Source organism: Paramormyrops kingsleyae, unplaced genomic scaffold (genome assembly GCF_048594095.1).
Source record: "Paramormyrops kingsleyae isolate MSU_618 unplaced genomic scaffold, PKINGS_0.4 ups372, whole genome shotgun sequence".
NCBI classification, from domain to species: domain Eukaryota; kingdom Metazoa; phylum Chordata; class Actinopteri; order Osteoglossiformes; family Mormyridae; genus Paramormyrops; species Paramormyrops kingsleyae.
Genome location: NW_027326309.1, coordinates 5,428 through 24,136, shown reverse-complemented (window position 1 = coordinate 24,136; position 18,709 = coordinate 5,428). Strand labels below are relative to the sequence as shown.

Below are 18,709 nucleotides of genomic sequence, written 5' to 3'. Positions count from 1 at the left end.
TTTATAACACTGTGGGGACATTTGGTCCCCACAACATAATATATACATGACCACCCACCCAAACACACATAGACACAAACATACACAGACTGGCTTACGTATATCCTCTATAGATTCCTGAATGAAATATCTGCAAAGCAGTTATGGCATGGCGTTAGGTTTGAACATGCAGTTTTTAAGGACACTGCACTAATTTTAAACGAAACACTGCACTAATTCTAAAATGATTTTATATGAACGTTATTTAACATAAAATAAAATAGAAATCAAACCAAAATTTAGTCTATCAAAAAACTTGTATATTACATATCTTCGAAATTAAAAATACCAGGATACAGAATTTGAATAACAAGAACTATAGTCTTCTTTCTCAAAAGCGTGAACAGCTATCTGAAGACCTACTAGTTCCTGAATTGTAGATGTTGCCTATGAAATTCGCTGAGAGTTGACGTCGCCCTACCAACGTCGCTAAAATGCTAATTGCGTCAACAAGCTATGGAAATACAGCGGTGGTACACCCCCAATACAGCGGTATTACGCATTACCGTAATGCTGCCTAGCAAAAACATAATGTCATAAAAAAAATTACAGACAGACATTATAGACAGAGCTGCGTGGTTTCCTATTGACAAGTAGATACATGATTCGGGGGCTTGAAAGGCGGCTAGATATCCAATCACGCCCAGCTACAGTATGCACAAACTAAAGATACTACTCCTGATTGGACCAGCTACAAATTCGTCCCTCCCTGACAATAAATTCTTTGTTTTCATTCGTTGAAAATAATGACAATACATATCTTCATACTTTTCGACCAATTAAAAATCTCGGTGGTTTCAATAGTTCTAACAAAATAATTGCAGGTTGAACAAAAACTTTCTGACAGAGAGATGGCGCAGAGGTGAGCAGCATCTCTTCGTATGTTTCTTGCTATTTCTTCAGATTATGTTTTGTTAGCATACTTAATTCTATATTTATTTTTATGTTCTGATTGTCACGTTCGGCAACGGAGGCGAGCCGGGAAGCAGGCGACAGCAGCCAGGAAGTCAGGTAACGGGGTTTAATTGGCAAATGACAAGCACGCAGAGACATCCACGGACAATACAATGCCGAATCTGGCATACATGGGGAGACGCGGTCTAATATACACAGGACTAATCAAATGAAACAGGACACAGATGATCACAAACAGGAATGAACACAAGGTAATGAGGGGGCGTGGCACACATCGGGATCGGACGGAGCGGATCGTGACACTGATATAGTACATGCAAATTTTGCGGCACAATTGAAATATATTTATAATTAGTTGTTTAAACTGTAGATGCTGTGGCCATTATTCTAAATATGGTTGTTTATATTTAAATGGTAAGAGAAAATATTTGTGTTAAACTTAAAAACAATAAGACAATAACAATAAGACAATATATAAGTTCTCCTAGTGGTGTCCCGTCTTGCCCCCAGAGTGCCCTGTGCTGGTGTTGCCCCTGCCTACCCTGGTCTGTCTCGTCCCCTAATGGTGTTCGGTCTCTGCGCCCTTGTCCCGCAGCAGTGCCCATCTGGTGTCTTGCCCTGCCCTCTTCCACTGTGTCTCCCATCTTAGTGTACGTATAGCCTGCTGTCTTCCCCGCTGTCCCATCTGCTCCCTCACATGCCCTGTAAAAAGTGTCCTTCAGTCCTGCGATCCTCAGTCCAGTCATTGATGTTGCTGCCTGCATGTGCTCCCCAGTGTGTCCTGTGTCTAGTGTTCTTGCCTGATCCTCCCTACCCTGTTTGGACCCCTTGTGGTCTGTTTCCTTCGCCCTTCCTGTAGTGTAGTTTTCTTTAATAAAGCCCCTTTTGGTTTTCCTCCATCCCTGTCTTCGCCTCTGTCCTTGCCCTCGACGTGACACCATTACAGTGTGACCAGGTAAATGCTGCTAGCTGGACACCACACTACTGTAAATGCTACTGAAGGCTTACCTCAGTTTATCATTATTCCCTTCGTCTTGAAAGAGAACAGCAGCAAAAAGTGGGAAAATGATTTAAAAAATAAAGAACACTGTTCTGTTAGTAAGCTTCTTAAGGTAAAGTCATTTTAAATAATTAGAATAACTGATACTTTATTAATACCTGTGGAGAAATTGTCTTTACGCCTCCCTCAACTTGCTCTTTATAGAGTAATGTCTCCTAAGTAGACATTAGTTTTAAATGGCTTCAGTACAAAGGAGACCATCCCTCTGGATTGTACCAAAGTCTACTCTGCATTACGCCACTTTTTAAAACCCTCCGTTTAACCCATATATCGTAGAAAAACTGACATTAATACCAGTGGCTATAGGTATATTTGGTGCTTTCAGATGTCTGTGAATTCTTTTAATGTTTTCCCGGTGTCTGTAGAAATCGCTGAAGTGCTTCATGTCATACCTTTCAATGTGAATGAACCGAGTCATTATGCCTTGGTGAGAGCTGGCTAGGTATATGTTATACTCCACTAGGCCCACTTTTCTTCATAACTGTCATTCAGCAATATTCATTCCTTTCCTTATATTTAATGCCTCTGCTGTGCTGGGAGTCAGCTTCCATTGGGATCCATGCTCTGGATCAATATTCCGTTAACCTGAACTGTTCAACAGACTGCAGACCACATTCTGCAATTTCATCTGCTGTCTGACCACTAACAGGAAGTATAAAAGACAAGCACACCCTCAGAATGGATTCATATGTGGCCTTCCCAGTATGCACCTCTGTCAGCAGGTCAATGACAGATCTAAACCAATTTTGCCTGAGCTACGGAGCCCCTGCATCTCTGGACAGACCTAATCCATCTCTGGTCCAGTTGACACCCATAGGCACTGCTCAGGCTGAAGTTGACAGCCGCAGGCAGAATCCGTTGTGCGTGTTTCTCCTCACCGTTTGACCCCAGATGCCCCCCAGGGAGTACTATGTGGTCCTACCTTTTCACCACCAGAGTTGCCCTCAGTTGAGAACTGATCTCCATGATGTCTCACTCAACTTGAGGCCTGATTGGTGGAATCCCAGCTGGTAGGATGAACGCTGAGGAGGGACGTACATAAGTTATTGTGTTGCTGTAGAAGAGGAAAGATCTTAGTTTTGCTATCTGTTGTTGCATGGCTTGGATACAAACAATACTGATTAGCAGGGATTAAAATAGGAATAGGAGACATTTAAGATCTACCCTGAAGGTTTTTCAAACCAGTCATTTAGATCAGGAAATTCATATACATAATAGCCAGCTGAAACTTTATAAAACTTCTGTCAGAACAAATAAATACATTTTTAATCTGAAAAATAATAAATAAAAATGGGAGGATGGTGCTAAAGGGGTCTAGTTTCAATCTTCCAGTCTGTCAGCTTAACATTTATAGAAAGTGCCAGACAGTAAAACACCTTTGCCAAGTGAATGAAAGAAGCTTGACCTCGTTGGATGATGGACTAAGAGCAGTGCTAAACAACGCTCACGCCCTGACTCCCCCCACCTGTCCCAAAGCAGGATGCATGGGGAAGTGCGGGGAAGCATTGGTGAATGCTGGTGAAGGTGCCGCTATTGCAACTTCAGACAAAGGCACTAGGACTTCGAGCCTCAGTGCCGAGTCTCTGAGAGCTCATCAAAACACTGACGGGCCAAGCAGCCCAGCAAATGGAATGTTGTCTTTCCCAGGAATGGATGCCAGAGGGCTCCAAATATCTGCTGTGAGCCATAGACTGTGAGTGTCTGTGCCTTTGTTTGTGTACAGAGTGAAGGTGCCACTCACAGCTGGTTTTCCCGCCATGCTGCTGGGATGAAGAGCTGCTCATGCGGAGACTGCTGGTCCAGCAGAAACCTGTGGCACGCCAGCAACACTGAATATGGTGTTGGGTCCAGCACTGGCGATGCATTGTTTGACCCTGTCGATCCTGTGTTTCACTCTCCCAGAACACCCTAAGGCGTGATGGTAATGGAACCCCTGTGCCAGAAATTGAGGGCTGATTCTATGCATGAGCCGTCTGCATGCAGTCCCAGCATGCTCTGGGCTGGAGACACGTGTGGAGCCGCTGAGCTGCAGTGTGCTTGGGTAACACTGCCTTCAGTGACTCACAGAGCCGTGCTCTGTTGCTTTGGAAGGCTTCTCTTCTTCCACACAGGAACTCACAATAGCAGAGCCCGAAATGACAGCCCTCCACAGGAACACACAGCGCTGTGTGCATATCCCTGGTGGGTGTGCACATCAATCTCACTGATTATACCCGGTGACTGACTGCTCCTGTTCTGTCCAAAACACGCCTCTTGGGTCTCGCGTTCTCAGCATTCCCTGGAAGAGCGGTCCCCTGGCTGAGTGCTGTAGAGAGAGTCTGTGATCTGGCTAGGATCTACGTCCATGTGGACAGATGTATCGTAGACAACCAGAGTTCCTGCCTGGCTGTTCTCTGGCTTTCATTATCCAGGTAAAATTATCGGACCCTTTCAAAACTGTTTTGCTCCTTAAACAAATTAATTGAGTTGATTTTGTTGAAAAAGGAGGAAATTAATTCATTTAGGCAGACTCTCAAACATGCCTGTCGGTATGTCGAGCCCACACTCACTGAACACCAGGGGGCAGTGTTCACACCCACAATGGCACCTCGGATTTTTTTGCCACATGTACTGAGGATAGTGTCACATGATGAGCATGGTTGATCGATCTCTGATGAGATGATGAGTGTTCACTGGTCCAGTACCTTTCCTCGCATACTGACTTCCCCAGAATATATGGTTCTGATGTGTTTTGGGTCACCGATGCCCTCAGTTTGGTGCTGATAGATGAAGGTTTGGGTCCGTTAGGTAGCTAGTGCCACGGCGCACACCTGTGGCTGAGCGTGCCGGCTCTTGTAGGCCTGGCAGTGGGCCCATCCAGATCGGGCTCCCGGCTGTTCCAGCTTGTGAGGAGGACAAGCAAACCCTGGGTCCACTGGCCCTCAGGAGCCTGTCAGAGCGCATGTTAAATTAGCCATTTGTTTTTGCTCACAGGGAGGTCTGCACACAAAACTGATGTGGAACGAGGCCTGGCCTGCCTGTGGCTCAGCAAGGACCCACTCCATGCATACTAGCTGTAACAGGTCTCTTACCGTCACACACGCAGCCGGCGGGCAGGACAGCAGGACACAGAGAACGGCTGTCAGAGGCCCCACATCACTCAGATCTCCCTCATAAAGAAGGCCGAGTGCGAGTGGCCCCCGCCACCCTCGCCGGGCCCAGCCCAGCCTGGCTGAGCTGCAGTAAGAGCGGAGTGCTTGGAGGCCATAGATCCCAACTGGAGCACAGAGATCCTGTTTGAAGAGTGGAACCCTTCATATCTCTGTGTCACTGTTAATTTAAGTGCATCTCTCAACCTGTGTCTGTCACTCTAAGTGTATCTCCCAGCCAGAATCCATCAATCAAGTGCATCTCTCAACCTGTGTCTGTCGGTCTAAGTGTATCTCCCAGCCTGTATCTATCAGTCTATCTCTATAGAGTTTAACAGCAGCAACAGCTTGTTAGCTACTTTTCTTTATATGTTTGACATTCTGATTATTTGGTTTTAAATTTCTTACAAATTACTTCCCAGGTACAAACTGATATTAAAATAATATAAAAATTCCAACAAACTGCCACGCATCTGGCTTGAGACTGTAAGGATTGCAGTCCCTTAATGACAGGTGGGAACAGTTTCTGAAGCACGGTCCCCTTTAAAACCACTCTGGAGAATAAGGTCCCTTCACAGAGCCCTGCTGCACGACACTGAGCTGAGGACAAGCAGGCTAACATTTGAATTAGCATCCCTGCACGCATCTGCCTTCTGGAGTGAAACCCAAATCACCCCACTGTGCAGGTTCCAGGCTGTATTTGGTTCTTGTGTTCAGAGGCCTCTAATGTAACTGTGCTGCCGCTGTCACCGACAGTGATTCATTCTCTTGAATATCCATGTTTATTTAATGTGTGATCTGAAGCCTGTGATGTCATTGTGATGTTAGTGTCTCAGACAGTGATTCATTCTCTTAGTTGAATATCCTACTTTTTATAAAGTTTGTCTGTTCAGAATTCTGTGTCATTGAATTGTTACTGTGCTGTCACAGTCCAAGACACCGCCTTGGTTCATAATCCTGCTGTTGAATGGAGAGTCCCCACAAAGATGTGAATACAAACATGTCACATACGCTGTCTTGGTTCACTCTACTACTGTTTATTTAGTTTATGTGTTCAGAAGCCTGTATCACTGGGCTGTCCTCTGTTAATTTCCTGTCACTGATCCGGGCAGCATAACTTTAATGAATAAATCCATCATGCTCCAATGGGGCAGGAAAGCTGTATGTTTGCCGCTGTGAGATTTCTGTGTGTCTGCCCATGCTACCTGCATCCCACTTTACCCCCCCAGGCAGGTTGCTTTCTGTCCCCTGGCTTCCCATACCCCTGATCACCCTGGCAGAGATGTACTTCCACTTTGAATGAGACGATTGTCAACTAACCTCACAGGTCAACAGTTACAGGTCAGCAGGTGCCTTTGCTGAAATGTTAGTGATGGCTCCGTGTCACACCATCCATATGGAACAGTTTGTTTGGTCACGTTTCCCCCATTATGACACCCTTTGGCCATCTGCTCCTGGTCACATGTTCTAATGAGCCATACATCAAACAGGTTTGTGGGGGAGGGGTGTTCAAGTGATTAAAGACAGGGAGGAGACAGACTGTCATGCATCTTCACGAGCCCCGCTTTGCTTCTGAAAATCAGGACTTGTTTCTGTACACTTGTTGCGTGTCCTAATTTTACCCACTACTGGCGGTGATTCCCATATATCAGCACTATATCTGCCTTTTCATAATCTGTAAACCTAGGTACTGTGATGTATATTCTGCCTGTTCATGGGATAATCTCTAATCTAATCTAATCTAATCTAATGTGTATTCTACCTCTACATGGGATAATCTCTAATCCCAGGAAGCATTATGTGTATTATACCTCTACATGGGATAATCTCTAATCTAATCTAATCTAATCTAATGTGTATTCTACCTCTACATGGGATAATCTCTAATCCCAGGAAGCATTATGTGTATTATACCTCTACATGGGATAACCTCTAATCGCAGGAAGCATTATGTGTATTCTGACTGTTCCTGTGGTAATCCCACAACCAGCAGTGTATATTCCATCTGAGGAAAATCAGAATCAGAACTTACTTTACTGCCAGTATGTACCAACATACCAGAATTGTTTGTGGTCCAATGCCAAACATGAAGTACATAATATTAAAGGAGAAACACTTCACAGAATACTATGTATAAAAATAGAAATTCAACAAAGCACACAAACATGTACGGAAGACCTGTACGGTCATACAGATTATAGAATGAAAGAGATCTTATGACAACAATGAACATAGAAGAGGAGAATTATCCCTGGCTGAATGGACTGCATGTGAGTGACAGGGATACTGAAGTACTAGATGAGTTTATTTATCCCTTCTGTTCCTCTTCTGATCAACATCCTTGTTTATTAAATCAGCATTCACGTAGTGCTATATTTACATCAAAGTGAAGTGCTGCTTTCTAAATTCCATTTTTAAAATGAATCCTGGGTCTAGATTATGGAGAAGTGCCTACTGGGAATTGCATTACAGAAATGATGGCAAAATCGTAATTTTATGACTTCTACTAACAGTGAATGGCTCACAGTGTTAATCACTAGCAAATGCACCATACAAGCATTCTATGTTCTTTTAGTGCCCCTTGTGGTGAAATGTCTCGCTGATTAAAAGATGATAACATTAGCTTTGGCTTGGTTCAGCAAGCAGGTAGGAGAACCGGTGTCTGTAAATAGCCTACAGTGTGTGAGATGGACTTCCATTCCGTCTCCAGTGTCCCCATGCTTCTTGGCGTTCAGACACAGAGTAGGACACCTGAGTGAATTGTCGTGGTTGTGATGGGCTCTGCTCTGGCAGGAGGTCATCTGAGCATGGGAAGGAAGAGCACAAAAGGACAGGGCTCTACAGTATGCTACTGAGGTGTACACACGGTCTGAAGGGCAGGTGCTCAAACAGGGCTGTGGGGTTCTCAGTGGATTTTGCATGACCTTCAGTTATTGAAAAGGGACAGATTATTTAAACATACTGCCAAAGGAAGGCACCATTTTATAATCCCTCTAAAAATACTTCTTTCAGCCTTTTAATTTTCTGAGGCATACACTTACCTGTCAGACGCAATCGTTTCATTGTACTGTGTCACTTGATGTGAACTCTGAATGGCTGGGCCTTAGTTCCATCTGGGTGCTGCAGTTGGTGGCAACTGCTTTAAAGATGCAATGCTAGGGACACATCTGAAGGGGGCGTTGTAGTGTCTGAAGTGTGCAAAGTGGAAGGATCCTCAGTAGTCCTTCTTAGCACCATTGTGAGCCATTGGAAAAAGGTGCTCCAAGAGGGCACCCCATGGGGAGGATGTTCAGAATTGTCTCCAAGGGGTCCAGGGTCAGTCCTGTAAGGGAGCTGGGCTTGCCTGGTGAGTGTGGTCAGGCATTTGGTGTCGCCTCAACTAATAATGCTTCCTGGCAGTCCACAGTGTAAAAGTACACCGGCCTCAATGGATTGGTAAAACATCCGTGGCAGTTCACTACACACATTTTTACACCAGAGGTCCATCACCAACTCCTTTGTCTTGCTGATGTCCTGCTTGTTCTCCCTGCACCACAGCACAAAGTTCTCCACCAGTGTCCTACAGACTTATATCCATTGCTGATGCGTCCTACAATGGAGGAGTTGAAGAACTTCTGTAGATTGCAAGAACAGGTGTTGCGCTAGCTGTCCAAATTGTAGAGCATAAGCAGAAAGGGAGACAGGATTCCTGAAGAAGTTCCATCCATCCCAAAATCTACAACTACCTTCAGCAAATAGCTTGAACACAGTCACACATTTGTATTCATATCTTTGTGTGAACTTTCATGTCATTTCTACAGGAAAAGTTTTTTGATTGCAGTCATGGATTTTTATAAAACTTAGTTTCCCCTTGTGGGGACTGATAAAGTGGTCCGCACAATGTCAAAATAACAGGCTTTACATTACTATACAAACACACACCGATGAATGCTTTAACAGCTATTTTCTGCAAGAGTTTCAGACTCATATCTGTTTATTTTTATATACCCACTTAGTGTACAGTGAGGGATTGGATGCAAGGTAAGAATAACTTGGGAAGCCACACCTGTTACCAAATCCTTCAATGTGGGCTAGTGCAGATATTTGGCAGCTACAACAAAAGCTGCATGTGAACAGAACAAGGCAGTGGTGTGAACAGATCTTTGACTCATGATGCAGTGCTCTGCTCACTCTCCTCTCTAGAGATCCATTGATTCACAGCGCTTTTCCACTGGCGTACAAGAAGCAGACTGTACCCGGCCCACTCCACAAAGAGACTACAGTTGCAGCATGATTCCAGCTCGCTTCAATTTTCCACTGCAGAAGGTTGTTCACACAGTGTACATCATGATTTACTAAGAGCTCATTTCTGCTAGTATGTCCATGAGCATCAAACACTAGTGGAATTAGCATTAACTTGCATAAATTTGCATAAATCTATTCCATTCAATCATTCTATAATACATTTTCCAAGTAGGAGGTTGGAAATTTTCAAGTTCTGAGTTATTGGGAATGCATCAATTCAATACTACTAATCTATGCATATCAACACAGATAACTGTTCTCTAGTCTCCATGCATTTCAACCAATCAGATCGTCGCAAAATGACCAAGGTTGGATTTCCCAAAAGCAATTGATCTTAGCAAATAGCTAACAAGATAATGAATAAGGGAAGTAAATACGCAAGTAAGGTCCAGGAGTATTTGCGAAAAGCCTTTGTTATTCCAGAATTAATGAACAAACTAAATAGTACTTTGCTGGCTCTTCTCCAGCTTCTGTGTGACAAAAGCACAGACTGACAATAACAGTAAAATTGATTCCACATATATGGCGAAATACAAGTCAAATCATTGCCAGAAACACTTTTTAAAAATGAATAATACAACATTTAATCCAAAAACTACCAAAACACGCAAAAAACACACAGACTGGATCCCAAATTAAATTATTAGCTGCAAATGTACCCCAGAGGAGTAAATATTTGAAAAATTCTGCAGCAATGTCTCTTACCAGAAATCACACTTTGTAGTAAGCAGTACCCTAAAACACTGTTTGGCGTCATTTCGTACCCTAGAGGGGTTTAAAACTCCATTTAACCGTACTAAATAGCAACATATCATGGTGAAATCACCAAAACTAAAAGTTATTCAGATTAATAATAATTGTATAATTGTCTGTTTAATCTGATATTATAATTATTGCGATACAGTCACATGACCTTTCACCACGTGCAGATTCATTTCATTTCCACCACTCTGTCTGGGTACTTAACTTTTTTGTTATGTTTTTTTAAACTTTGTTGATAAAATTTGATGAAATTTGGATGGCATCTGGCTTGTGTTAATATTTTGTTTATTTTTACTCTAAAATATAATAAACATTGTGGTATGAACTGTAGAGGGAAAAGTGTGGGCAAAGTATCTTGGTGTATTCTCGGGTAAGTAAAAGCATACAGTAAATCGCTGGCTTATTATTCATCATATATTATTGTATACATTTTGCTATCTTAATATTGTCCTGTTACGTTAAGCCATTTATTCTGTGTTGTAATGTTAACATTACAGTGCTGTGCCTGTTTTCATTATTACGACTAATTTGGTTTGATTGCACATAAGTGAATGTTTTGTAGGTAAATTACACATCGATTTATTTGCTGTTGCATTATAGTTATTCACTAGGTCAACCACTCCCAGCAAACTTGCGTTACTCCCACAAGAACCATGTTTCTTATCAAGAAAGTTGGAGAAGTTCACACTATACTATGTTTTACATATTTGTTTGCGCCTGGATGGTAGAGGCTGTTCATGCTGAATCCAATTAAACATTGAAATATAGTTTAGGATTATTTAGAGCGTGTTAAGGCTGTGAGCAAGGAAGCATAGAACACAGAGGTGCAAGTTTTATTATGTATATATTTAAATACAAGTAAAAAACAAAAATCATTTAAGGGCTCAGGAGAGAGGCCGTCGCTTTGAGGAGGTGGGTCAGAAACCACAGGCACCATGTTTATATGGCTTCCAGGGTGGAGAGCTCTGAAAAGCAGAAATAAAAATGTCCTTGTTAGTGTGACACATAAAGAAATACGACATCCTTCAATATGCTGATCCCCTTCCTCATCATTTTTTCCTCCTCTAGTCACTATCAATGGGAATTCCATTGATCCCTTCCTCTTTTTTCAGTGGACCTCCTCACTCTCCATCTCTGTCTGTTCTCCTATTTCACACCTCTTCTTCTCCTCTCTCCTTTGCCTAGGCTCCATGCTCCTCATCCGTCCATTCATGTTCTCGTTTTCTTTCACACTTCCTTCCTCTGCCTTGTCTTTCTTCTCTTTCTCTCTCATGGCAACAATCTCTTCTGTACACTTACTCAAAAACCCCTTGATTTCCATTTCCAGCTCAGAAGCTGAATTTTCTAAATCTTCTAATTCATGCAATATAAAATCCACCATCTCCCTCAGTTTCTCCTCTCGTCTTTCCTCCAAGAAATCAATGCACGTTTTCACATCCATTATGAATCTGAGGGTACAAGACAAGCAGCCATTTATGACCTGTCTTAAACTGAAGACTCTCCTAATTAGGCTCCCTCACAAATGAGTGTGCAAACTGCAAACATGCAGAGTGGAGGTATGAAGCCAAAAAGTGAGCCAATACACCTTTCATATGCCATTCATATTTTGCATATTAATTACGCACAATATATACAGTTAGTGAAGCGTAGTATATTTAAGTAATATTCAAAATATTATTGACCATATTAATCTGCTTCTCTAAAAGAATTACTTCTCAAGCTGGACTGTACTCACCGTTTCGGATCAAACTGAAGTATTCTTCACACTTGATAGTGAAAAGAATATTATAAAGTACTATTTCACTAATTTTGAAAAACTTCAAAAACGCAGAAATATTTGAAAGTCTACTGAAGCCAAGTCCTATTCACAATCAGCGGTGGCCATAGGCCTGGCTTTTGATTTCCCGCAGCTTTGACACTGGGTTCTTGTTTAAAATCTCACTGATCTGATTTTCCGTAATGCTTTTTAAGAAAAGGGGGACTATAACGGTCTCATTTTAAAATGTCACAGCTCCAGAGTCGTGCCGATGATTCCTGTGATATATGGACCCCTGCAGACAGTTTTAGCTGCCCACAGCTTCCCACATTGTTCACCATTTGGAAGTTTTTGCTTCCTCAATTTTTCTGAATATTTTAAACCAGTAACTCTGTGAAAAAGTTGGGCTTAGACTCTCCTGAGAGTAGGTTGGCTTTCCAAGGCTATGCAGTCCCACACACACACACACACACACACACAGTCATGTAATCATATGTTTTTGGGCACTGCTCATTCATTTTTATGGGAAAAATGCTAAATAAGTAACCAAGCAAAATACTACAGTTGTTGAATTTTTTTTTTCTCATTGGAGTCATAGATTTTTATTAAATTGAGTTTTTCCTGATGGGGACCAGGAAATTGGTCCCCATAAGGGAAAAAAACAGGTAATCATCATGTTGTGTGGACATTGTGTCCCGATAAGGTAAGGTATACCTGCTTACACACACAAACACGCAGACACACACACACACACACACATATTGGTGTACCTATCTAAATGGGGACCTTCCATTCATTTCTATGGTTGAAAAAAGACTCTAATCCTATTGACGGGACACATAACCCCCACCCAGCTCTAACCTTAACCAAAAGTAAGTTTCGAGTTTTACCAAACTTTGGGGACATTTTGATCAACAAATGTGATCTGTGCAAAGCCAAACAGACACCGACACACACACACTGATCAACATTAAAAGCACTGGCAAGTGAATATGCAAAATATGTAAAAAATAAAGTAAATAAATAAATAAATAAATTGATTATCTCATTACAATGGCAGTACAATATGTATGTGTGTGTGTGTGTCTGTGTGTGTGTGTGTGTGTAAATCCCTCATCCTACTGCCTTGAATGAGAGGATTTTTGTCACTCTATCTGGTGTTTTTTTTTTATCATTCCAATTTTTTATGAGTATGTCAATTTATTCCTCATAATGTCGCATCATTGTTTGCTATTTCTGGTTTGATTAGTGCTTTTAAAAACACAAATTTCCACTTATGCTACTGTAATAAATGGAACTATTTGTTCAATTAATGTTTTCTAGGGTCCTAATTTAAAGTATCACACAGAATCAAGGACTAAATTTGAAGACACAGATGCAGCAGCCACAGATTTCCACATGTGCTCCGTCAACAACTTGAGATACTGCTGTTCCTACGGTAAGATGATGTTCTGTCTGCGAGGGAGCTTGGAGCAGCAAAAACAAGGACCGGCATCATTACCGCAAAGATCATTACCGGGCGCACACACGCCCACACACACAAGCCAATTTAGAGACACTAATTTACCTAAGTACACCTCTTTCAATCTTGGGAGTAAAACAGAGGATCCAGAGAAAATTCATATAACACTAGGAGAACATGCAAACCTCACACACAGAGCAAAAGTGATCTTTGACTCCCAGCCCCCAAAGGTGTGATGTAACTTATGTGTCCTGAGCCTCTGTGCCGTCCAGACCCGAAAAATCACCCAACCATCAGTTTGTTTGTACTGGGCAGAGTCACCTGGGGCTCGTGCCAAGCAGCACAGGGCACAAGGCTGGGGTACATCCTGGGCAGGATGCTAGTCCATCACAGGTCATATACACACACACTCATACACTATGGGAAATTGTAGATGTACCAATTAGCCTAAACAATGTCTGCAGGAAAACATTCATGCATACACCGAGCAGCAGGGGCATTGCTAGAGATTGTGGGCCCCATGAAGGCATATCATATTGGGCCCCCCAGTCCAGACCAATCCAGCTATTCTCCCAATTTTTTAGGCCGCCTGTCATTCAGGGGCCCTTGGAATCATTGTAACTTTCCCCTGCCATTACGGCACCCCTGCCAAGGAGTGATGAGATTCAAAGCCCCAAACCCATCGGTGACAGACAACAGGGCCACCAGCTAAGCCTCCATGACACCCTACTTTCAAGTCAATACATACTTAAAAGTGTTGAAGTTTAAATGACCATGTGATAATTTCAATTATATTATATTGGGGTCAAAATGACCCCATATTAGTTTCATCATATTAACACAATTCATGTTTAATTGAAGTTACTGAAAACTACCAGCATTAAAGGATGTCAAACAAGCTTTTAAGTAATAATGTGGATAGTATTGGTAGGATAAGGGAAAACACACACACGCACACAGGTATTATTTTTCTAAACACACAGGTATTTTTTTTTTAAATAATAATTTTATATTATTTTTTTAATCAATCAGCATACCCTATACTGGTATAAACAATGAAATGACAAATGCCTTATATGGAGGGCCCTCTGTGATGTCAACAGAACAGAATTCCGGAACTGGTCAGTGATGTCATCGAAGGAAGATTTTTCTATATAAGAAGCAATTGCACCTTCACATTTCATTCTTAGAGACTCTCTCAAAGGAAGCACTGGTGAAAGAGAATCTAAGCTATATCGTTTGCATAATTTCATTATGGGTTTAAGTTGCACAAAGGTGCAGGGCCCTAAACAAAAAAATGTTCAGGGCCCAAAAAAGAAAGGCACTCTTCTCAGGTTCTGGAAGAAGCTGAGGAGGACTACGCCAAGAGATACAGACACTGCTACCATGGCTGAAGGCGGCATTGAGATGGCTAGTGATTGCCCTGCTGCCAAACAAGATGGTAACGTACAGCAGGAGAGCAGCCCACTTGACAAGGCTGGCTCAGACATGGCAATGGATGACAGACAGCAGGAGAGCAGCCCTCTGGACGAGGCAGGCTCAGACATGGCAATGGATGACAGACAGCAGGAGAGCAGCCCTCTGGACGAGGCTGGCTCAGACCTGGAACTAGACGACGGACAGCAGGAGAGCAGCCCTCTGGACGAGGCTGGCTCAGACCTGGAACTAGACGACGGACAGCAGGAGAGCAGCCCTCTGGACGAGGCTGGCTCAGACCTGGAACTAGACGACGGACAGCAGGAGAGCAGCCCTCTGGACGAGGCTGGCTCAGACCTGGAACTAGACGACGGACAGCAGGAGAGCAGCCCTCTGGACGAGGCTGGCTCAGACCTGGAACTAGACGACGGACAGCAGGAGAGCAGCCCTCTGGACGAGGCTGGCTCAGACCTGGAACTAGACGACGGACAGCAGGAGAGCAGCCCTCTGGACGAGGCTGGCTCAGACCTGGAAATAGACGACGGACAGCAGGAGAGCAGCCCTCTGGACGAGGCTGGCTCAGACCTGGAACTAGACGATGGACAGCAGGAGAGCAGCCCTCTGGACGAGGCAGGCTCAGACATGGCAATGGATGACGGACAGCAGGAGAGCAGCCCTCTAGATGAGGCTGGCTCATGCTGGAAAAAGGTGACAGACAGCAGGAGAGCAGCCCTCTGGATGTGGCTGCCTCAGACATGGCAATGGATGACGGACAGCAGGAGAGCAGCCCTCAGGACGAGGCTGGCTCTGACATGGCAATGGATGACTGACAGCAGGAGAGTAGCCCTCTGGATGAGGCTGGCTCATGCTGGACAAACTGTTTTCCAGCAAGCTCACAGAATATATATTTTTTCATAATCATTTTTATATTTGTTTTGAAGAATAAAATATAGTTATTAAGGAACTGTGTGTGGTTTATCTGTTAAACTGACCACTGAACTTTAACATAAACAGAGGAAACATCACATAATGCTATAATCACTGTAGATTGCAAGAACAGGTGTTGCGCTAGCTGTCCAAATTGTAGAGCATAAGCAGAAAGGGAGACAGGATTCCTGAAGAAGTTCCATCCATCCCAAAATCTACAACTACCTTCAGCAAATAGCTTGAACACAGTCACACATTTGTATTCATATCTTTGTGTGAACTTTCATGTCATTTCTACAGGAAAAGTTTTTTGATTGCAGTCATGGATTTTTATAAAACTTAGTTTCCCCTTGTGGGGACTGATAAAGTGGTCCGCACAATGTCAAAATAACAGGCTTTACATTACTATACAAACACACACCGATGAATGCTTTAACAGCTATTTTCTGCAAGAGTTTCAGACTCATATCTGTTTATTTTTATATACCCACTTAGTGTACAGTGAGGGATTGGATGCAAGGTAAGAATAACTTGGGAAGCCACACCTGTTACCAAATCCTTCAATGTGGGCTAGTGCAGATATTTGGCAGCTACAACAAAAGCTGCATGTGAACAGAACAAGGCAGTGGTGTGAACAGATCTTTGACTCATGATGCAGTGCTCTGCTCACTCTCCTCTCTAGAGATCCATTGATTCACAGCGCTTTTCCACTGGCGTACAAGAAGCAGACTGTACCCGGCCCACTCCACAAAGAGACTACAGTTGCAGCATGATTCCAGCTCGCTTCAATTTTCCACTGCAGAAGGTTGTTCACACAGTGTACATCATGATTTACTAAGAGCTCATTTCTGCTAGTATGTCCATGAGCATCAAACACTAGTGGAATTAGCATTAACTTGCATAAATTTGCATAAATCTATTCCATTCAATCATTCTATAATACATTTTCCAAGTAGGAGGTTGGAAATTTTCAAGTTCTGAGTTATTGGGAATGCATCAATTCAATACTACTAATCTATGCATATCAACACAGATAACTGTTCTCTAGTCTCCATGCATTTCAACCAATCAGATCGTCGCAAAATGACCAAGGTTGGATTTCCCAAAAGCAATTGATCTTAGCAAATAGCTAACAAGATAATGAATAAGGGAAGTAAATACGCAAGTAAGGTCCAGGAGTATTTGCGAAAAGCCTTTGTTATTCCAGAATTAATGAACAAACTAAATAGTACTTTGCTGGCTCTTCTCCAGCTTCTGTGTGACAAAAGCACAGACTGACAATAACAGTAAAATTGATTCCACATATATGGCGAAATACAAGTCAAATCATTGCCAGAAACACTTTTTAAAAATGAATAATACAACATTTAATCCAAAAACTACCAAAACACGCAAAAAACACACAGACTGGATCCCAAATTAAATTATTAGCTGCAAATGTACCCCAGAGGAGTAAATATTTGAAAAATTCTGCAGCAATGTCTCTTACCAGAAATCACACTTTGTAGTAAGCAGTACCCTAAAACACTGTTTGGCGTCATTTCGTACCCTAGAGGGGTTTAAAACTCCATTTAACCGTACTAAATAGCAACATATCATGGTGAAATCACCAAAACTAAAAGTTATTCAGATTAATAATAATTGTATAATTGTCTGTTTAATCTGATATTATAATTATTGCGATACAGTCACATGACCTTTCACCACGTGCAGATTCATTTCATTTCCACCACTCTGTCTGGGTACTTAACTTTTTTGTTATGTTTTTTTAAACTTTGTTGATAAAATTTGATGAAATTTGGATGGCATCTGGCTTGTGTTAATATTTTGTTTATTTTTACTCTAAAATATAATAAACATTGTGGTATGAACTGTAGAGGGAAAAGTGTGGGCAAAGTATCTTGGTGTATTCTCGGGTAAGTAAAAGCATACAGTAAATCGCTGGCTTATTATTCATCATATATTATTGTATACATTTTGCTATCTTAATATTGTCCTGTTACGTTAAGCCATTTATTCTGTGTTGTAATGTTAACATTACAGTGCTGTGCCTGTTTTCATTATTACGACTAATTTGGTTTGATTGCACATAAGTGAATGTTTTGTAGGTAAATTACACATCGATTTATTTGCTGTTGCATTATAGTTATTCACTAGGTCAACCACTCCCAGCAAACTTGCGTTACTCCCACAAGAACCATGTTTCTTATCAAGAAAGTTGGAGAAGTTCACACTATACTATGTTTTACATATTTGTTTGCGCCTGGATGGTAGAGGCTGTTCATGCTGAATCCAATTAAACATTGAAATATAGTTTAGGATTATTTAGAGCGTGTTAAGGCTGTGAGCAAGGAAGCATAGAACACAGAGGTGCAAGTTTTATTATGTATATATTTAAATACAAGTAAAAAACAAAAATCATTTAAGGGCTCAGGAGAGAGGCCGTCGCTTTGAGGAGGTGGGTCAGAAACCACAGGCACCATGTTTATATGGCTTCCAGGGTGGAGAGCTCTGAAAAGCAGAAATAAAAATGTCCTTGTTAGTGTGACACATAAAGAAATACGACATCCTTCAATATGCTGATCCCCTTCCTCATCATTTTTTCCTCCTCTAGTCACTATCAATGGGAATTCCATTGATCCCTTCCTCTTTTTTCAGTGGACCTCCTCACTCTCCATCTCTGTCTGTTCTCCTATTTCACACCTCTTCTTCTCCTCTCTCCTTTGCCTAGGCTCCATGCTCCTCATCCGTCCATTCATGTTCTCGTTTTCTTTCACACTTCCTTCCTCTGCCTTGTCTTTCTTCTCTTTCTCTCTCATGGCAACAATCTCTTCTGTACACTTACTCAAAAACCCCTTGATTTCCATTTCCAGCTCAGAAGCTGAATTTTCTAAATCTTCTAATTCATGCAATATAAAATCCACCATCTCCCTCAGTTTCTCCTCTCGTCTTTCCTCCAA

At 42.2% G+C, this 18,709-nt stretch overlaps 1 long non-coding RNA gene across 1 annotated transcript; it reads left to right on the top strand.

The window, feature by feature from the left end:
• The first annotated feature begins 856 nt into the window (after positions 1–856).
• Positions 857–3,977, top strand: LOC140587578 (uncharacterized). The gene is made up of 3 exons (XR_011989221.1): positions 857–901; positions 1,013–1,050; positions 3,738–3,977. It is a non-coding gene; the product is annotated as an uncharacterized lncRNA (long non-coding RNA).
• The last annotated feature ends 14,732 nt before the right edge of the window (positions 3,978–18,709 follow it).